General features: G+C 37.7%; 2 pseudogenes; one reads left to right on the top strand and one right to left on the bottom strand.

The window, feature by feature from the left end:
- Positions 1–2932: 2932 nt before the first annotated feature.
- LOC142556455 (COP9 signalosome complex subunit 1-like) lies at positions 2933–6122 on the bottom strand (annotated as a pseudogene).
- A 1310-nt stretch (positions 6123–7432) lies between these two features.
- Positions 7433–10872, top strand: LOC142504295 (glutamate receptor 2.6-like; annotated as a pseudogene).
- Positions 10873–18731: the final 7859 nt, after the last annotated feature.

Genomic DNA, 18731 nt, shown 5'->3' with positions numbered 1-18731 from the left:
CGAGATGATGATGTAGAGTTTTTTTTCCTACTAAGGCTCGCCTAGCAGTGGAGTTAGATGGTTGAGGAGGTTGAAGTTTTATTTTTCTTGCTAAGGACTATTTAGCACAAAGGAGTCAAGGGCGCAGGGACGTGGAATTATTTTCCTGCAAAAGCTTAATTGATGACCTTGAATATGGGGGCGACGAGGGCAGAAGTGTTAGAAAAATTTATTTGGTTCGCGATAACGAATTATGTTTGGCGTTGCGAAAATTACGGGATCGACGTCGACCTGCCCGGTCAGGTCTGTGGGGTTTGGGGCAACGCCCCCAAAGCTCTTCAGAAACAATCATCCGCAAGGGTGAGGGCGTGCTTGTTCGAGTGCGAGGTGCTTGAGCGAGGTAAGCGAGGCGTGCTTGGGCTGGCGAGGGGCGAGCTTGCGGCTGGCGAGGGGCGAGTGGGCGAGCTGGAGGCGAGGCAAGCCCGCTGCTTGGGCGAGGTAGGCGAGGCATGGGGCGAGGGGCGAGCTTGCGGCTGGCGAGGGGCGAGTGGGCGAGCTTGGGCTGGCGAGGGGCAAGTGGGCGAGCTCGGGTGCTCGGACACTGGGGCGAACGTGGCGAAGGGCGATCTCGGGGACGATTGGACGCTGGGGCAAGCGTGGCGAGGGGCGAGCTCGGCGAGTGGCGAGTAGGGCACGGCGTAGGCGAGCGTGTGGAGGGGTCGACACTGAGTGGGCGAGGCATCGGCTGGGCGAGGCCCTAGGGGCGCTGGCTGGGCGAGGACTGGGAGACGCGGGCTGGAGGCGAACGTGGCGAGGGGCGAGCAGGCACCATAGGTGAGCGTGTGGAGGGGCGCCCGGTGTGGCGAGGCGAAGCGCCGAACGTGGCGAGGGCGAGCTTGGCGAGGGGCGAGCAGGGCACGGTGTAGGCGAGCATGTTGAGGGGCGCGCCGGCTGGGCGAGGCGAAGCGCCGAGCGTGGCGAGGGGCGAGCTCGGCGGGGGCTCAGGCGCGGTGGCGGCGGGGCGAAGCTTGGGCGGCGGCTCGAGTGAAGCGGTGAATAGGTGTGCGCGACGGTGGCGGTGAGGTGATGATGAAGCGACGTTAGGGTTAGCTCGTAGATTGAGACGTAGACGGGAGAGAGCTGGTGAATTAAGGAGAAAATTCTATGTGCGAGAAGTGAGAGTAAAATGAGAAGGGGACCCCTATTTAGGAAGGACTCCCGAGACCAAATCTTTGCTTTCAGAACATGATTGCGATTTGATATGTTTCCAAACTTAAGGAGACTAATGAGCAGCCAAGAAGAAGCCGTACAACTCACGTGTTGTGCCCCGAGGACAACGCAATTTATCGAACTTTGAACCTATGATTCAGTTCGACTCGGGAGGGGACTGGTGATACCCCATGGATGAGCCCATTATCCCTGGCCCATCCCTAGCCCAAATGAAAACATGCCCATCAAGGGCCCATGTATTCTCCTATAAATACCAGTTTTGAGCGTATGATAATTCATTCAATATATTGTTTTCAGCAGCACCCTTAGCTGCTCCCCCCATATATCCTCAGTCTCTGACTTGAGCGTCGGAGGGGCTACGCCAGGACACCCTCCTGGCCCCCTCCTAACGATTTTATTTGTGATTTCAGGCTCAGGGTAATTTCAAAACCTGCGTCTGGACTAGTGACTCTTGCTGGAATCGGACCCTAAATTTCCCGTGAGTATCATCGGCTATGCATGGACGTACTCCTGGAAATGATCATCACCCTTCTACGGCGGAAGCGTTGAGAATTAGAGAAGCTCTTAGCTGGCTTGCAATGTAATGGTCGAATCCGATGCACAAGTGGTGGTTGCTGCGCTCAATTGTTCATACTCGGATTCTTCTAGCTTCGGATTCATAATAGAAGATCGCAAAACATTAGTCTTAGATCTACCAAGTTGCAGTTTCGTCTTCACTAACAGATCAGGCAGACCATGAATTAGTTAGGATCACTGCTTCTATGTCTGGTCAAGTAGGTCGGACAAGTTCGTCACCATTCTTTATTTCAGATGTAATTGCTTTTGATTCATAGCAATAAAAATATCCATCTTTTTATAAAAACTCGGATTAATAATTTTTTGACATAAAACATATTTTTCAAAGCATTATATTAGATTTATTTATATCTTTTTTACGTTATTAAATAATATGATCAAGACTGCTTATTGATATTAAATTACAATGAGTAGTTTTTCCTTCATAATCTACAAGAAATTTTAATTATTTTAAGAAATATAAATATGTTTTCTCATTATATTAAAATAAATAATTGTGTTTTAGAAAAAGAGAAAGAAATGAATAAATTGTTCATAATGGTAACTGTCAATATTATTTGATTTTCAGAAATAATTAATTTGTTTTTTTTTTCGAAAATAAATATATGCATATAGATGGAAAGCACGAAAATATAGTCAAAATCATGTGTTCCATATCATGAATTGCAAATTGCTACATTTATCGAAAGAGATCGGCTAGAGACCAACAATATCCATATCGGAATATCAATTGAGACGAAGCACCAGATTTACTTTACTACTTAAAATTTTTGAAATACATTTTCATCACAAGCTATATTTTTTAATATAACGACAATTGCATAATCTTATAACTCGGTGTGGTGTATATTATATATATTATATATATATATATAGAATCCTATCATCTAACAAAAAAACCATGAACTGAACATTCACCCATGCATCTCGATCAATCAGTAGAATAGACGGATGTAACACTAAATGTTGGGTGAAAAATTGAAACAGGAGATGAGGAAAAAATAGCAATCAGACATTTGTATACCAACAAATATAGATGAACTGTGTAAATCAATATGACCAGAAATTCAAATTGACAAGTAGGGTTATGAACACAAGATTAAATTTTTCGAATTTGAATGTAACTTGTGTGATTGATTGATACAAATGCCCATGGCAACCCCTCCTCCCCCGTCTCCACGAAATGCCGATAACTCAGAGTGACAAAGCCGCATACAAGCCATTTTGCTTTCCATGTAACATTTTTAGACAGATTTCTGACCTCAAAAAAGAGCCTCCCTCGTTCTTACAAACAAACTATACATTTCCATGCTTGCGAGCTGCTCTGAGGTTATAATCATGTTTGATTAGGTTTGCTCTCAAAAGCATGGCTCTCACTTCACGATCAAATTCACAGCCAGTCTGCAGGACACGTTGGAACGTTCCTTTCCTCAGATCTGCATGCCGAGCATAGAGAATTTTGTTGTGGGAGTCAATCCGTGCCTGTAACAAAATTGGACAATTGTTGCAAATTCCAAACAATCTGAAACTTAAATGTTGATCTCAAACGTTGGAAACCGAGTTTAGATCAGTTAAATCACCCGCGGATTTGGTGTTTATTACCTGTATTTGGTCATTGGTAATGAGAGCTTCAAGCTCTTTCTCCAAGCCTGTAACAGTTGTGTTGAAAGCATTCGCCATCATGTGCAGATCAACAGACACAAATGGGTGAGTGTACTGGATAAGAGCTTTGTTGCGAATTTGCTCGTATAGAGTTTCCACATGGTCGTGTAAATGGATGTCGAGTAACAAGTTCGCCTTAAGGTTTCCAAGATATTCAAGGCAGGAAGCATAGTGGCTGAAAAAAAAAAAAAAAAACAATTATTGGAATCAAACCAGGGACTTCGATGCTATAAATCATTGACGAAGATACTGAAAACGGAAGATTTCTGATTTTTAGTTGTTTTATATTTGAATAAGCAACCAGATTGCATTTCAATTCTTAAGGATGCCACGTGCAACAAAGCCATTTACCCTGACTCTTGCGCCCTCTTTGTGTGCCTGAGCAGAGGGTGTACAAGGGTGGTGTAGCATCAGTGTCGCACAATGGAAGCCTCGGGTTTCTTGCCCTTTGATGCATGTGTATGCGTACACCATTTAAAGGCAACAAAGTCTAGTTACCTGGTATAGAAATCATTAATTAGCTCCCTAATTTCAGGTACTAATTCCAAGAAACTCTTGAAGTTACTGTTGTCAATGACTTTGCTCTGCCAAACAGAAATATTCCATAAATGAGAAATTTATGGATGCATAATTGAAAACAACTTAAGCACTGTAAATTTGCCTTCAGTTCTGCACGATCAAAACTTGCAAGTGCGCAAAGACCACCATAGGTTGCAACATCTTGAGGTGCAATCACTTCTGTGAAGTTATTCAGTAGTTCATGACCAGTTTCTAAGAACTGCAAGTAGACAGGAAACTGTTAGAACAACTAAATCTGGCCGTAGATATGTATCAGTACATAGTTCATTCTTACTTTTCAGTTAACATGGCCAAGATGATTTCAAAATATAGAAGTTTAAACTAAAACTATCATTTAATTTGTACGAAAAATATTCAAATGGCATGCCTTTCGGGCAGCAAGCTTATACTTTTTGCCTTCCAAATGAGCCAAACCAGCGGCACAACGTAATTTTGCAATTGTAATGGTGTCTGAGGCATCTTGACTTTGCTCAGCCTTGCTAACATAATTAGTAACATGTGTGAACTGGCCCATCTCAATGCTAACCAAAATTGCATTTAGACACATATGGATGATATGTTTGGATGTAGTGCAGTAGTCACGCGTGCGGACATAATTTTTGAAAGCTTCACCAAGATGACCATGTGCATAAAAAAAATCTCCAAAATCATTATAACCCATTCGAATGCTCTCTTTGATCAAATTTGTCTGCAACATAAATAATAAGAGGTAAGAAAAAAGGGCAAAATACAGATCAGCTGTACAGAAAAAAATGTACACAAGTTTCCATAACACACACAAAAAATAAAAAATTGGACTAGTTGACTGAGAATAAACAATTTAAAATCAGGATTTAGGAAGGCATATTGACGGTTGGGGTTAGAAATATTCATAGAGTTAAATCTTGAGCCACTGCAAAGTTAGGATTTAAATAAATGATTGAACAAATCAGCAACTGGCACTTTGACAAACAAGCAGAATAGTCTCTCACATTTGTTGCTTCTAGAAATCGTACCACTGAATCTGACAAACTATAATAATACTCAAATCATACCATAGCATGTCTTGGAATATTGCTAATAAAATAAAAATTCCTTCAACTCTAAAACAATTTGAAAAAATAAGATGACGTTTTGTTAAATAGTTCAATGTTCACTAAATCTTTACACCACAAAAAAGAGTCAGGCTAAATTTACAGGTAACATTCAGAACAAGACAGTTCCAAAAGCCAAGGATGTTATATGTACTTACCAGTAGTAAACTATGCAATAATCCTCCAAAATTAGTAAAAAAAGCAAGAAACAACCCGCACCCCGTACAAAGAAAAAACATGAAGAATTCAGTAAATCGACATACATGAATATCAAAGCTAATGGTTCAATTATTAACACAAATACCAAAATACACTAAGATAAAAGGATTAATGTTCTTGCATAGCTCCAATTGCAACACGAACACAATACACTTGTCACGGTGAAAACAGAGTAGTATCAGCAATCTGTGTATGTAAACACCATCAGACCAGATGGGTCACTTATTTTCAAACTCAATTGGGAAAGGCATCGATAAAAACAGCTTGAAGATTCAATAAGAGGTTAAAGTAAGTAAACCCAAAAAAAAAAAAAAAAAAAAAAAAAAACCGAAGAAAGAAGCACCAAGTACTATTTCTTGTGTGCTCGAGTTAGCATGCGATAGATGTAAAATTACGGTACCCTGTAAGCATTGAGTTCATTCTCGAGCTTCTCCTTCCGAACATCAGCGCGTCGGTCAACCGCATCGGCCCATCCATTATCCGGTCCATAATTCGGGCCCAACCGGCCATCAATCTTGGCAACCACCTCCCTGAACAGCTGCGTGTTCTCCCCCTTCTTAATCTCATCATACGCCATTCTCAAAGCTTCTAGCTGCATCGAGGCTACGCCACTTTTCTCAGCAATAACAGCAGCCGAGTGATCTTCGTGCGGCCGGAGTACAGCGCCGCGTAGGCCTCGACGTCGAGCTGCTCGCGGCTAATGATTGGTCTGTGGACGCTTCGAATCACCGTCTAAAACAGCTCCATTGACCGCATATCCGCGTCCTCGATCATCGTTCCCGCAGCATCATCTTCTGCTTCCATAGTAAACCCTAAAACTGGAATTAGCTAGGTTCGTTCGTCTTTTGCTCAGTTGCATCAAATTGTGCGTGCGAAAAGTGATGGAGGCATAAGTAAGTGGGCTTCGCACGTGTCAGTGTTCATTTGTGGGCTGGGCTAAACAACATAGATTACTTATTTATTTAATATTAATATTAATTTATAGAAGTTTTATTCTATTTATCGTAAAACATTCTTAAATATTTAATTATAATTAATATATGATAAAGTTTACCATTTTATTTTCTCTTTATAAAAGGGTTTATACAATAGATAAAACTCCATCAAAATCTGTTGGCGTATAGAATAAAATTTTTTGAGTTTTTATAATTGTACCAAGGGCTTTAAAAGTTTGTACCCAAAGATTTATTGAAAAATCCATTGAACTTTTTTAGATAACACTAAACTATTATAGAATTCAAAAATTTAAGTGTGAATACTAACTTTCAAAAAAAACTCTTGAAAATTATATTTTGAAGTGCCAAAAAAACTTTTGTAGGATACATTAAAATCTAGATTGGATTCCTCGATACTTTTAATGAGTAGGTCTTCTGTTCGTGACAGATCGATCGATCCATACCTAGAGTGAAAAGTAATATTTTAGCATTAAAAAATACATATTTTTTTGTAGCGTGTCGGATAGGATATCAACTTGAAGCTGAAAAGGAGATCGTTTGAAAACGAAAACGTACAAAGCTCTTAACCCATAAAAAATTTGGTTTTGGACGTCAAAAGATAACAGGATGAAATGAAACAGATGCTTTCACATGTTACTTTGTATTCATAGCGAAAGGATATTCTTGAAGGTGTCGAAATCGTAGACAATCTTATAAATTTTTGTGTACCGTTAAACTCAAAAAAAGTCATTGTGGAATACACTCAGCTTAAGCTGTCGTAATATTGCATCTATAGCACCCTTTCCAACTTTTCAACACCTTTTTGAACTTTTTCCCTATGGCTTGTTATGGATTCTCTTTCCCTCATAGTTGATTTGGCCCTTACAACCATATTCTATAGTTTTCATCATTGTCGTCAATTCATTCGGCATTTCCTAAACTTTTTGTTTTCTCAACTTTTTTTGAATTCTTCGGAGAAAAGCCAATTCTTCATTTTTTGTTTTCTAGATTTGGACGTCGTTCACAATGATGACAAATTACACTGCAAATTGATTCTTTCATTTGTCAACATTTCAGCTAGCATTAATTGGCCGGCCTCAAGTTTAAAGAAGTTCAATTTATATCTATAAAAAGACTTCAGATATACCATATTACAAGCTGTCTGTTTCTTTGGGGACGATGCAGTGATTTACGGGTAACATTGTTAAAATCCTTCCTACAAATACACTAGAACTTCATTTCTGTGTTGCTAGATCGAGTTGAAAAACTCCCTTTGAGTTGGCAAGTGATTTTTCATATGTTTCAAGAAAAAGATTTACTTGTATAAGGTTCAACGTAGTTTCTTTAACTTACTTGTTGTATATAGCGGTTTGCAAGTTGCAAGAATCTATCATGAAGGATTCCAAGGGCCTGGATCTTTTTTATTTGTGTTGTCCATTTCTCTTTCCACACTTCCTTTCTGCATAGCACAAAGAGACGCCATCAAAACGGTTATATTCAAGTGTGGTGTCTTCTTGATATAAATTCGACAAATTCCTCTGGGGGGCGCATTGGAATGAGTAGTTTGTCACAGGCACTTGAGGATTTTATTTAGTGCATGGAGACCACAAAACTAAGCTGGTTCTGAATGTTCGAGATTCAAACGATACTGTCATTGATGCTGCTGCAGCAGGTAGGCTTCAACTTATGTTATTTCTTGGCATTTACAGCTTCGAATCTCAGCCAATGTAAGTATTGTTTCTAAGATGTTCTCATATATGTGTTCTCCTGATCCTATCAGCTGTTGATTTGTTGCGAAAGGTTGAAGTGGACGCTATCATAGGTCCTCAGCAATCGGCGCAGGTAACTTTGTGATGGACCTAGGGGATAGGGCTCATGTTCCGATTATTTCGTTCTCAGCCACAAGTCCCTCTCTCATTCCTCGGACTCCTTACTTTATTCAGACAGCACAAAGTGATGCCAATCAGGTCGAGGCCATTGCTTCCATATGCAAAGCCTTCCAGTTTAGCCAAGCTGTTGTCATTTATGAAGACACGGAGTTTGGTAATGGAATCATGCCATATTTGGCTAACGCATTGCAAGATGTCAATACTCGTATATCGTATAGAAGCGTTTATCTAGAACAGCCACTGATGATGCTATCTACAAAGAACTGTACAAGATGATGACGATGCAGAGTAGAGTGTTTGTAGTGCACACCATGCAGTCACTTGCTGGAAGGATCTTCTTGAAGTCCAAAGAACTGGGAATGATGAATAGTGGATATGCCTGGATTGTCACCACTGGAGTGACTGATCTATTCGATTTCATTGATTTGGATGTTATTGAAGCAATGCAAGGTGTTTTAGGGGTGAAGCCTCTAATCCCCAATTCCCCAGAACTAAAATCTTTTGCTGCGACATGGATCAGGACTTTTATGCGGGACAACCAAGACGTCAAACTGGCCGAAGTTAGTATTTTTGGTCTTTGGGCATACGATACTATGTGGGCTCTTGCTATGGCAGCAGAAAACATTGGTTAAAACTGGGATAAATGGTGTAAAGAATTTAGCCCATGTAGATGATCCCCAGGGCCTGTTCACCTTTCGAGTTTCGGAAACAGGTCCTCTGCTTCTTGAAGCAATATCAAATACATATTTTACAGGACTTTCTGGAGAGTTTCATCTTGTCAATGGACAATTGAAGCAGACACAATATCAGATAGTCAATATCGTCGGGAAAGCCCAGAAAGAGGTAGGAATTGGGACACCGTCTATTGGATTTTCCAGGGAACTGAATCCAAATGTCACATATTCTTACTCGACCTCAAAGGAAAATTTAGGACTATCATTTGGCCAGGAGACTCGACTGCAGCACCGAAAGGATGAGAGGTCCCAGTAAGTGGCAAAAAACTAAGAATTGGAGTGCCGGTGAAGCCTGGTTTTAACGATTTCTTGAAAGTGGAAGTGGACCCTGTAACTAATGCCGTCACAGTCACTGGATATTATAAAGAGATTTTCGACTCTGTCATGACAACATTACCTTATGCTGTGCCACATGAATTTGTTCCCTATTCGTTCTTTAATCGTGAGGGTTCAAGAGTTGGGAATTACAATGATCTGTGGTTTCAAGTTTCATTGCAGGTGAAATTCATACTAAACATGTCAGTTTTATAAATTCGTCATTTATTTTTCATCTTTGGTGACAATGATAGGAAAATATGATGCTGCTCTCGGAGATATCACCAATTACAGCAAACCGTTCGATATATGCAGACTTCACATTGCCATACGCTGAAGGAGGTCTTACTAGTGTAGTTTCCAATTGAGTAGGAGGATGAGAATGGTATATTGACTTTTGTACAGCCTCTAACCAAAGAACTGTGGCTTATCACTGCTTTATTCTATACCTCCACTGCTCTAGCAGTATGGATACTGGCACGTAGGATTGCCGATCCCCCTGGTCAACATGCTGGCCTGATTGCTTATTTTCCGTTCTTTCCAGGTGATTCTCCCCCAACCCGCCTCCTTTTTTCCTGATATTAATGCTCATTCTTCTATACTTGCAGCTTCTTTCCGTTCTGGAGCAGAACTAAACTATAAGCTCGGGTGGGTAGCACTCTGTTTAGTCTCTACTCTAATGCTAATGTAACTCTATTTACATGTAGGGGAAGGAATCCAAGCCAATTTACTGTGTCTGGTTTTAGCAACATGGCATTAGTAGCTAGTTTACTGAACTCGACTTACACTGCCAGCTTGTCATCTAGACTAACTCTACAGAGACTTCAACCAACCCGTCACAGATGTGAACAAACTTATCAAGAGCGGACAATATGTGGGGTGTCAAGAAGGTTCGTTTCTTGTTGGTTACTTGGAAGGGCTAGGATTCAATGAATCAAAAATCAAGACATTCAGTTCCACTGAATATGTGGATGAAGCTTTAACCTTGGGAAGCAAATATGGAGGTGTATCGGCCTATTATGATGTCTTGCCTCACATCAGGCTCTTCTTGGCTGAGTACTGTGGGAAGTACATGATGATAGGTCCTACCCATCGTACAGATGGATTCGCTTTCGTGAGCATCTACTCTTTCAATCTAAAAGTCATAATAAAAAAAATGGAGCTTGTGTTAACCAACATTCTCTCTTATATATATATGTTCACGGACAGGCGTTTCCTAAAGGTTCGCCGATTGTTGCTGATATATCTCGCGCAATAGTCCAGCTGACCGAAAAGGGAACGATTCAGGAGATCGATCAGCGTTTGTCTGCCGATCCACAATGTGCAGCAGGTCTAGATAGTTTGAACTCTCCGACCAGTGTTACATTAAGAAGCTTTGTGGTACTTTTTGCCATTACAGGTTGTGTTACTCTTGCTTGCCTTATTATATCACTTGTCCTATACCTGCCCACAAACGCAGATTTTATCCAAAGAATGACAGATTTCAAAGACGATCTCCGAGCAAGAAGTTTTCCTCAAAGAATGTCGGATTTAAAAGCCCTTTTAAGGCAGAGAATCGGATCAATCTTCAGCTACCTTAAAAAAATCAACTACAGATTTAGGGGATAGACGACCAAGAAATTGGATCTTCATATCTCCCAAAAGTCTTAAACGTAAATCCCCCCTTGTACTACTAATCCAAACCGTGCATTCTAAGTGTTGGTGTTTTTTTTCATTCCTTCACTGAGTGAGCAGTCCATTTTTATATACTAAAAAAAACTTTCGAATTTTGTACATAGTTATCGTTATGTTTTGTATATACTAGCATGAAGCACGTGCATCGCACATAAATAATAATTATACAATAAAATAAAAAATTTGATTTTCTAAAATAATAATTTCAATCATTTTGTTATTTATTTGAGTTTAATATCTTGTTATATTAGACGAATAAATTAATTAAAAACTTATATAATTGTCAAATTAAAATTCAAACTATTAATTTTATGTTATATAATAAATTATAATTAGCATAATATATAGAACCAAATGAACTGAAACAAATTTTTAAAAAATATATATCCAAACACCATATATAAGACATAATAAACTAAAAATCAATCAAATTATGGACTTTATCAACGCATAAATCATAATTTACATAAATTAAGCACACTTACGATAAATAATTGTCAATTTAAAATATTGTGCCTTACTAATCAAAACAACATCAAAACTAATGAAATAATAATATTGATAGTAAAATATAACTCATAATATTCTATTTAAATAATATTTAAACACCTACATAATTTTTTTACCTTTTTGTTTTTAGAATTTTATATCATAGATAATTAATTTTATATCAAAATCGATCTTTTATTACCTACATCGATTATTATTAATTTCTTGTTAAATATAATTTTAAAATAATAAATAAATCAACATATGTAATGAAATATACATTTAAATAAGATTATATGTAAATATCAAAATAATCTAATAAACTCATACAATAATTATTAAATATAAATTATGTATTTGTATGTGTTTAGTACTTATATATGTATGTATTTGTAGTGTTTAGTACTTATATATGTATGTACATTGGACATTCAAATTATTTGTTTTTTTATGATCCAATTTTTAATATCAAATAGGTCGTAGTATTAACATTTGAAATCATTTGTTTTTAAGTTTTAGAGTTGTATCATAGTCAAATTATATGCAATATTTCTGTTACCTACTTGATTGTAGATTTTTTATTTTCTTAAAATTTCATAAATAATTAAAAAAACATATATATAATTAAAAATTATAAATCAAACGATCGCATACTATCAAATTTTTTGTATTGAATTTATAAATTTTTCTGGCATATAATTTTTTTAAAAAATTGCTATTATTACCTATTTTTAAATATTAAATAAAATAGTTATATAATATGTGAGACGATGAAATTAATTGTTTAACAGTTATACCTTAAATTTATATATTATGCGAGCAGATTTTGGAATTGTAGTCAAGAAAAATTTTAGTGCCGATTTTGGTTTCAGTATTCTTGAAAACCATAGTCGAGTTTATCTTTAGACCCTGTTACCTAAATCTTAAACATTCTTAACAGATGTTTTAAATACTACCAAATTTTGTTTATTGAATGTATATATTATATATATTTTAAAAACACTATTAAAATCTTTAAATTTCTTATTATAGCTAAACTATTTGAATTCTTTTAAAATATTCATATTTTATGATATTATTAATATATTAACATTCATAATTGTTGATAAAAATTCTCCTAAATAATTTATTAAACTCTTTATTTTCAATTCTTAGTTAAAAAACCAAAAAATATGTTAGTATTAAACTTCATATTATTATATTATTATATACTTATCATGTTATTCTACTTATTGCATATATAATTAATTTTTTCATATTTCTTCTTGTGATACTATAATTTATTACTTAATTAGAAACTAAACTAAAAATATAATTACAAATTTGCATTAAAATAATAAAATATGATGTAGAGAAAAAATTAAAAAGATAAAATATTTAAAGGCAATGATCCACACTTTTATAGGTTATCATGGGTCCTTCATATATTTAATTTTTCGAATTTTTTAAAATATATATATACTTTATAATGAGTCATTTCGTTATAAATATAACTCAACTTTATTTCTCTCACGCTTGTTTAAAATTGGAAAAATTTACAAATTTATATGCATATGAAATACATTTTTTTTAAAAAAAATGAAATAGAATGAAATATGATATAATTAAATATTATGATAAAAAAAGATAAGGATAGAAAGTTAAAAATACAAAATCTAACCATAAAATGTGGTTAATTAGTATTAATTATTAATTATCATGGATCCTTCATATATATACCTTTTCGAAGTTTTTTTAAAAATCTATATACTTTATAATGGGTCATTTCATTATGAATATAACTCGATTTTATTTCTCTCACACTCGTTTATAAATTGGAAAAATCCACACATTTATATGTATATAGAATGAAATAATTTTTTTTTAAAATGAAATAGAATGAAATATGACATAATTAATATTATAATGAAAAAAAAGATAAGATAAGAAAGTCAAAAACACAAAGCCATGACAATAAAATATGGTTAATTAGTATTAATTATTAATTAATAGACTAAGTGTGAAATTACGACATATGTTACTTGATAATAAAAATAAGTAAATATGTGAATGGTAATACAATTGGAAAAATCTACACATTTATATGCATATAGAATGAAATATTTTTTTAAAAAAATGAAATAGAATTAAATATGACATAATTACATGTTATGATGAAAAAAGATAAGGATCGAAAGTCAAAATTCAAAATCATAACCATAAAATGTGGTTAATTAGTATTAATTATTAATTATCATGAATCCTTCATATATATATTTTTCGAAGTTTTTTAAAAATCTATATACTTTATAATTGGTCATTTCATTTTGAATATAACTCAACTTTATTTCTCTAACGCTCGTTTATAATTGAAAAAATCCACACATTTATATGTATATAGAATGAAATAATTTTTTTTAAAAAATGAAATAGAATGAAATATGACATAATTAATTATTATAATAAAAAAAGATAAGAGAAGAAAGTCAAAACACAAAACTATGACAATAAAATGTGGTTAATTAGTATTAATTATTAATTAATTGACTAAATGTGAAATTACTACATATGTTACTTGATAATGAAAATAAGTAAATATGTAATTGTAATTATGTCCGTTCACAATTGAAAAACTTTTCAAGTATCCATACTTTTATAAGTATATATATATATATATATATATATATATATATATATATATAAATAGACTTATCGAATAAAATGTTGGGACATCGAATTCCTCGCACCCAAGACACATCAAAAAGTTTAAAATGTTACGTCTCGACAATCAAAAACGTGCTTGAGCGTCATGTGTTCAAAACCATTCATAGGGCATATAGAATTTTACCTTCGCGTATAAAACGTTGGACTCCAAATCATTCCGGCTTAAAACGGAGATAGCCCTTCTTGTAATTCTCTACGAACGGAACTCCGGTTTTGATCGTCTAATCAAGTCCACGATCGAAAATTGGTTTCCTCGCATGGATTGCACTAGAAATTGCAAGCGATTTTGCGTTGAGACTATGGTCTCCGAATTTTCAAAATCCGGAGACGGTGCAATGACGGCGGCGTGGCGGTGATGGAAGCTTAGATGGCCGAAAATTTTGTACCAACTTTTTCTTGATGGCCGTGACTTGCAAGAGCAAAGGGGAGAGTTTTTGTTGTTTTTGTGTGCTTGAGTTGTGTGACAAAAACTTATGACCCTCATGACATATATATAGAGCGAGACTCTTGATCCGATCAGGAGTCCTTGTGGTACTAGGATTCTATATTTCATTATTTTAAAACTCTCATGTAATTAATATATATATAATGTATTTATTAAATTTTTATAATATTTATATCACCATATAAAATGTGTATATATATATTAAATTAAATAACAATTATTTAATTTATAAAATTAAATTATTAGTTAATTTAATTTTAGACTCCACTAGAATATTTATGAAAATTTATACATGTTAGTAGTCACTACTACTAGTACAATCATTTAATAAGTAAATTCTCAATTCACTAAATAAATGATTCTGAAATCATTATAACCCCGATCGACGATCCGAGAGCTCCGATATATAAAGGATACAAGTCTTGTTTATATAATAAAAAATAAAAATTTCGAAAATCAAAATTTTTACTTACTATAGTGGGCAGCTACCAGTTTAGTAAACTCCTTAACTAAAAAGGACAGTTCCACTCCCCTTCCTTAATCAGCAATTAAGCTAACCTCCATGATGTGATCTCGTTAAAATAGGTGAGCCGGGTACGGGGCTTCAACGGACCAAATCAATAATTTATAATTTTTGGAAATTTGAGTGAAGATAATGGCTTGGATCAACACCTGTAAACAAGAAAGTAACTCGTGAATGGGCGCCGGAGGGATGTCCGCGTGGCCACTCCGATGCTTAAATTCAGCAGGCTTTTTTATGAACACAAGCAATATTGAAGGGAAATATGTAAGTGCTTTAGTTCAAAGATTTCCGAATGTTTAAATGACACTAATACCTCTATTTATAGTAGAAAATGGGGTAGGTACCTCGATTCTTGTGCCACATACTAAGTATGGCAAGTCGGCTGCCCATACTTGTAGCTTCTGATGACTTCTAGGACACTCCAAGCCCAGTGGTTCTGACGGATTAGGCTGCCTATATCGATCACACTCGAGTGTGGTGCAATTCTCGAGGTGGTCTGGGTAGTTGGTTACCTGGGTACCTGTATGAGAAACCGGGTGGAGAAGAAGTGCCCGGGCAGCTGTCTTCTGATCCGGGCTATTCAAACCGATAACCCGGTCATCACTAACCCGGAAATGGTCACCATTATCCCGGACCCTTACAGAGGTATCACCACACATCCTAAAAATAGTCGGGCTAGAGCTTGACCTCGCTGTCCCGATCAGTCATGCATGTTTACTCCAAACATATCCCAGAGTGAATAAGAGCCTTGGGTCTCTAAATATCCTGCAGAAGTGATGAGGTGTCAGGCTTCCATATCTCTCAGGTTTTGTACATTCATCGTTTAGTATTCTCGGGAAATCCAATGAATGTCATTATGCTGCATGCGTTACAGTGACACCGTCGAAAATTGTTCGTATTCCGAGGTAATAAGAGCCTGTTTCCTCGATACCCCGTACACGTCTTTTCATCTGCCTGCTCAATTTCCTAGATTCCCTCTGATCGTCCGATTGGGTTCGGATCGACGATGGAGACTGATTCCTTCCTATATATATATATAAGTAACCTGCTTACCTATTCTCCAACATTCCATCAATTCAGTCCTCAAGAGTGCAATGGCGGGTTCCAGTGGTTCGAAATATCCCGACATGGCAGCATAGTTTATGCAAGCGGCTTTTGAGAAAAGAAAATCTGAATTGGAAGATGAAGTCTTCCAAAAGATCCTCCATTACTGGGAGGAGCTGCAAGGACTTCAGCTTCTTCACGAGTGGGAGGAGCTATCATTCCTGAACTGGTGGCCAAGTTTGCAAAGTATCGAGAACGCTTGCAGATTTCTGATACGGAGACCTCTTTGAGGACGACTTATCCTCCAGCTATTGCTTCATAAAGAGAGGAGGACGCTGCAGAAGATTGCCGACTCTGCTAGCTTTATGAAGGCGTTCACTGGTAGCTCTGTAAAGAGTTTTGTGATTAAGTGGATAGCCCTCTGTAGAAGAGGAATTTTTTAATGTAACGGTTAAAGAATTCCCGGAATAATAATAATAAAAAAAAATGTTTATCTAGTTACTCTTATTGTCCGTATTTCATTGACACCGCATGATATATATACCATAAATGAATCAGAATAAATATCCAGAACTGATAAGTGATCAACTGAAAAAAACCCGGGCCCTAAATTCCCAGGGCTCAAAATGAAGTACCGGGGCCTTACTTTTCCCGGGATTAAGATAAGATGCCGGGGGCCTCAGACCTCCTGGGCCTTAAGATGAGATCTTGGTAACCCACTGGGTGCCATGATAGCGCGTGCCCTTTCTATCAACGATCAGGAACGTTTTGTATTCGAGGAGCCGATAAGTCTGACATTTTTAATTATTGCTGTGTCCCCTCGTATGCCTGGTACAATTTTCTAGGCAAATCGTGGTCGTCCACGCATGCTTTTTAAATAAACGGCTGAGATCTTCCCCCCACCGCCTATATATACTAACTAACAGGTTTTCCAAAAATTACTCTCAAATTCGAAATTGCAGCGAAGCTCTTGCGAATTTTCTTCTCGAGACTCTACTTGTGCGAAATCAGTTCCGGCAACCTTCCACCGCATATATCGTCGTAAGTTTTCTTTCTTTAAAATGTCTCACTCCACTTCTTCCACCTCAGGAGGGAATGCGCGAGGCTCTCCTAGCGCTGAGTCTTCCGCACTTCGTTCCGATGTCTCCTCCCTCTCCCCCACGTCGCTCCATTACCCAACCTTCTAAAAAACCTAGGTGGCACTTCCAACCAAACCTCTCTTTTCTAAACCTTTATCTTCTGGCCACTCCCGGGCCCGAGCTCTTGCGAAGAACAAGGGTAAGGGTAAAGCCAAGGTCTCGAGTCCTCGGGCGGTCGAGATCCCGGGAACTCCCTGGTTCTCCTCTATGCGAAGCGCCTTACGCTTGGGGGCAGATGAGGAACTCCGAGCGCTGGGCAATATTCCTTCTTCCATTTCTATCTTGATACCTGGGCCCTCTGATAGGGCCGATAACCCTCCTCCTAGGTACACAACTTTCTTTCGGGACCAGGTTAGGAATGGTCTTCGGTTTCCCGTTCATCCCTTTTATATTGATGTTGCCAAATTTTTTGGTGTACCTGTCAATCAATTTCATCCCAATTCTTTCAGGATTATGGCCTCGGCCTATGTCCTTTTTAAAATGAATAATCTTCTCATCACCCCCCTCATCCTTCACTATTATTTTTCTTGCCATTTCGGGGATAATGCATTTTCCCTTAAATCCCGGTTAAACGCCCGATTCCTCGATGACATCCCTTCCTCTCAAAAGGGATGGAAAGGAAGATTTTTTTACATCCAACTCCCGGGTCCTTTACCCTGTCTAACCCGGTTTCTCCCTTCCCTTCCCAACAACCTTCCCTTCCTCCATCCTACAAATTTGAGGAGCCTTTCCTCCTGAGTCAAACCCTCGTGGAGGGACACAAGTACTCCTCTTCCATTCTTATCTCAGAAGAGAACTTAGTGGCCTACGGGTTGAGTGCCCGGGCTGAGGACCCCATAGACCGGGTAATTGATGAGGTGGCTGGCTCGGGTTCTCAACTCGGTACATACTTTATCTTCTGTGCTTTCTTATTCCTTTATCCTGTTTATTTATGTATCATAACCCTGTCACTCCTCTATGCAGATAACTCTGAGATGCAAGCTTTTGCTAAAAGGCGTGCAGCTGAGAAGGCAGCCCGAGAGAAGGAAATGGCGGCTCGCCGGGCAGCTGCGGAAGAAAAGAAAAAATGGGATGCAGAAGCGGCAGCCTTGAGAGCTGAGGTGTCCCGGGAAGAACCTCCCCAAGATGGCGCTTCCCGGGCGATGACTGAGAACTCGGAGGAATCTGAAGATCTCATTCCCCTCACTCAGAGAAAACGAAAAGCTACTGCAGAACCCGAGCTGGTTATTCTCGAAGACCCTTCCGAGGGTGACCAAGGCGCCTTCCGATCTGCTCCACCTCCTCCTCTCCCCCCCCAGTCCAATGAAGAACCTCGCCAAGAGCTCCCTCCAACCGACCAGCTTTCTCTGGCTAACATCTTCTTCGAGGGAGCTTCCGCTGTTGGTGTTAAGCGTTTCAAGAAGGTGCTCAGCCCTGCTGAGATAGCTATCCTGAAAAGCACTCCTTCTAGTGTGAGGTTTTTGGAGGGGTCCAACCGTCTTCTGTCTGTAAGTTTTATTCTTTTATTTCTTTTCCCTCTCTCC

Source organism: Primulina tabacum, chromosome 9, assembly GCF_025594145.1.
Source record: "Primulina tabacum isolate GXHZ01 chromosome 9, ASM2559414v2, whole genome shotgun sequence".
In the NCBI taxonomy this organism is placed as follows: domain Eukaryota; kingdom Viridiplantae; phylum Streptophyta; class Magnoliopsida; order Lamiales; family Gesneriaceae; genus Primulina; species Primulina tabacum.
Note: the sequence above shows the minus strand (reverse complement) of the source record. Positions and strands in the feature narration are given on the sequence as shown.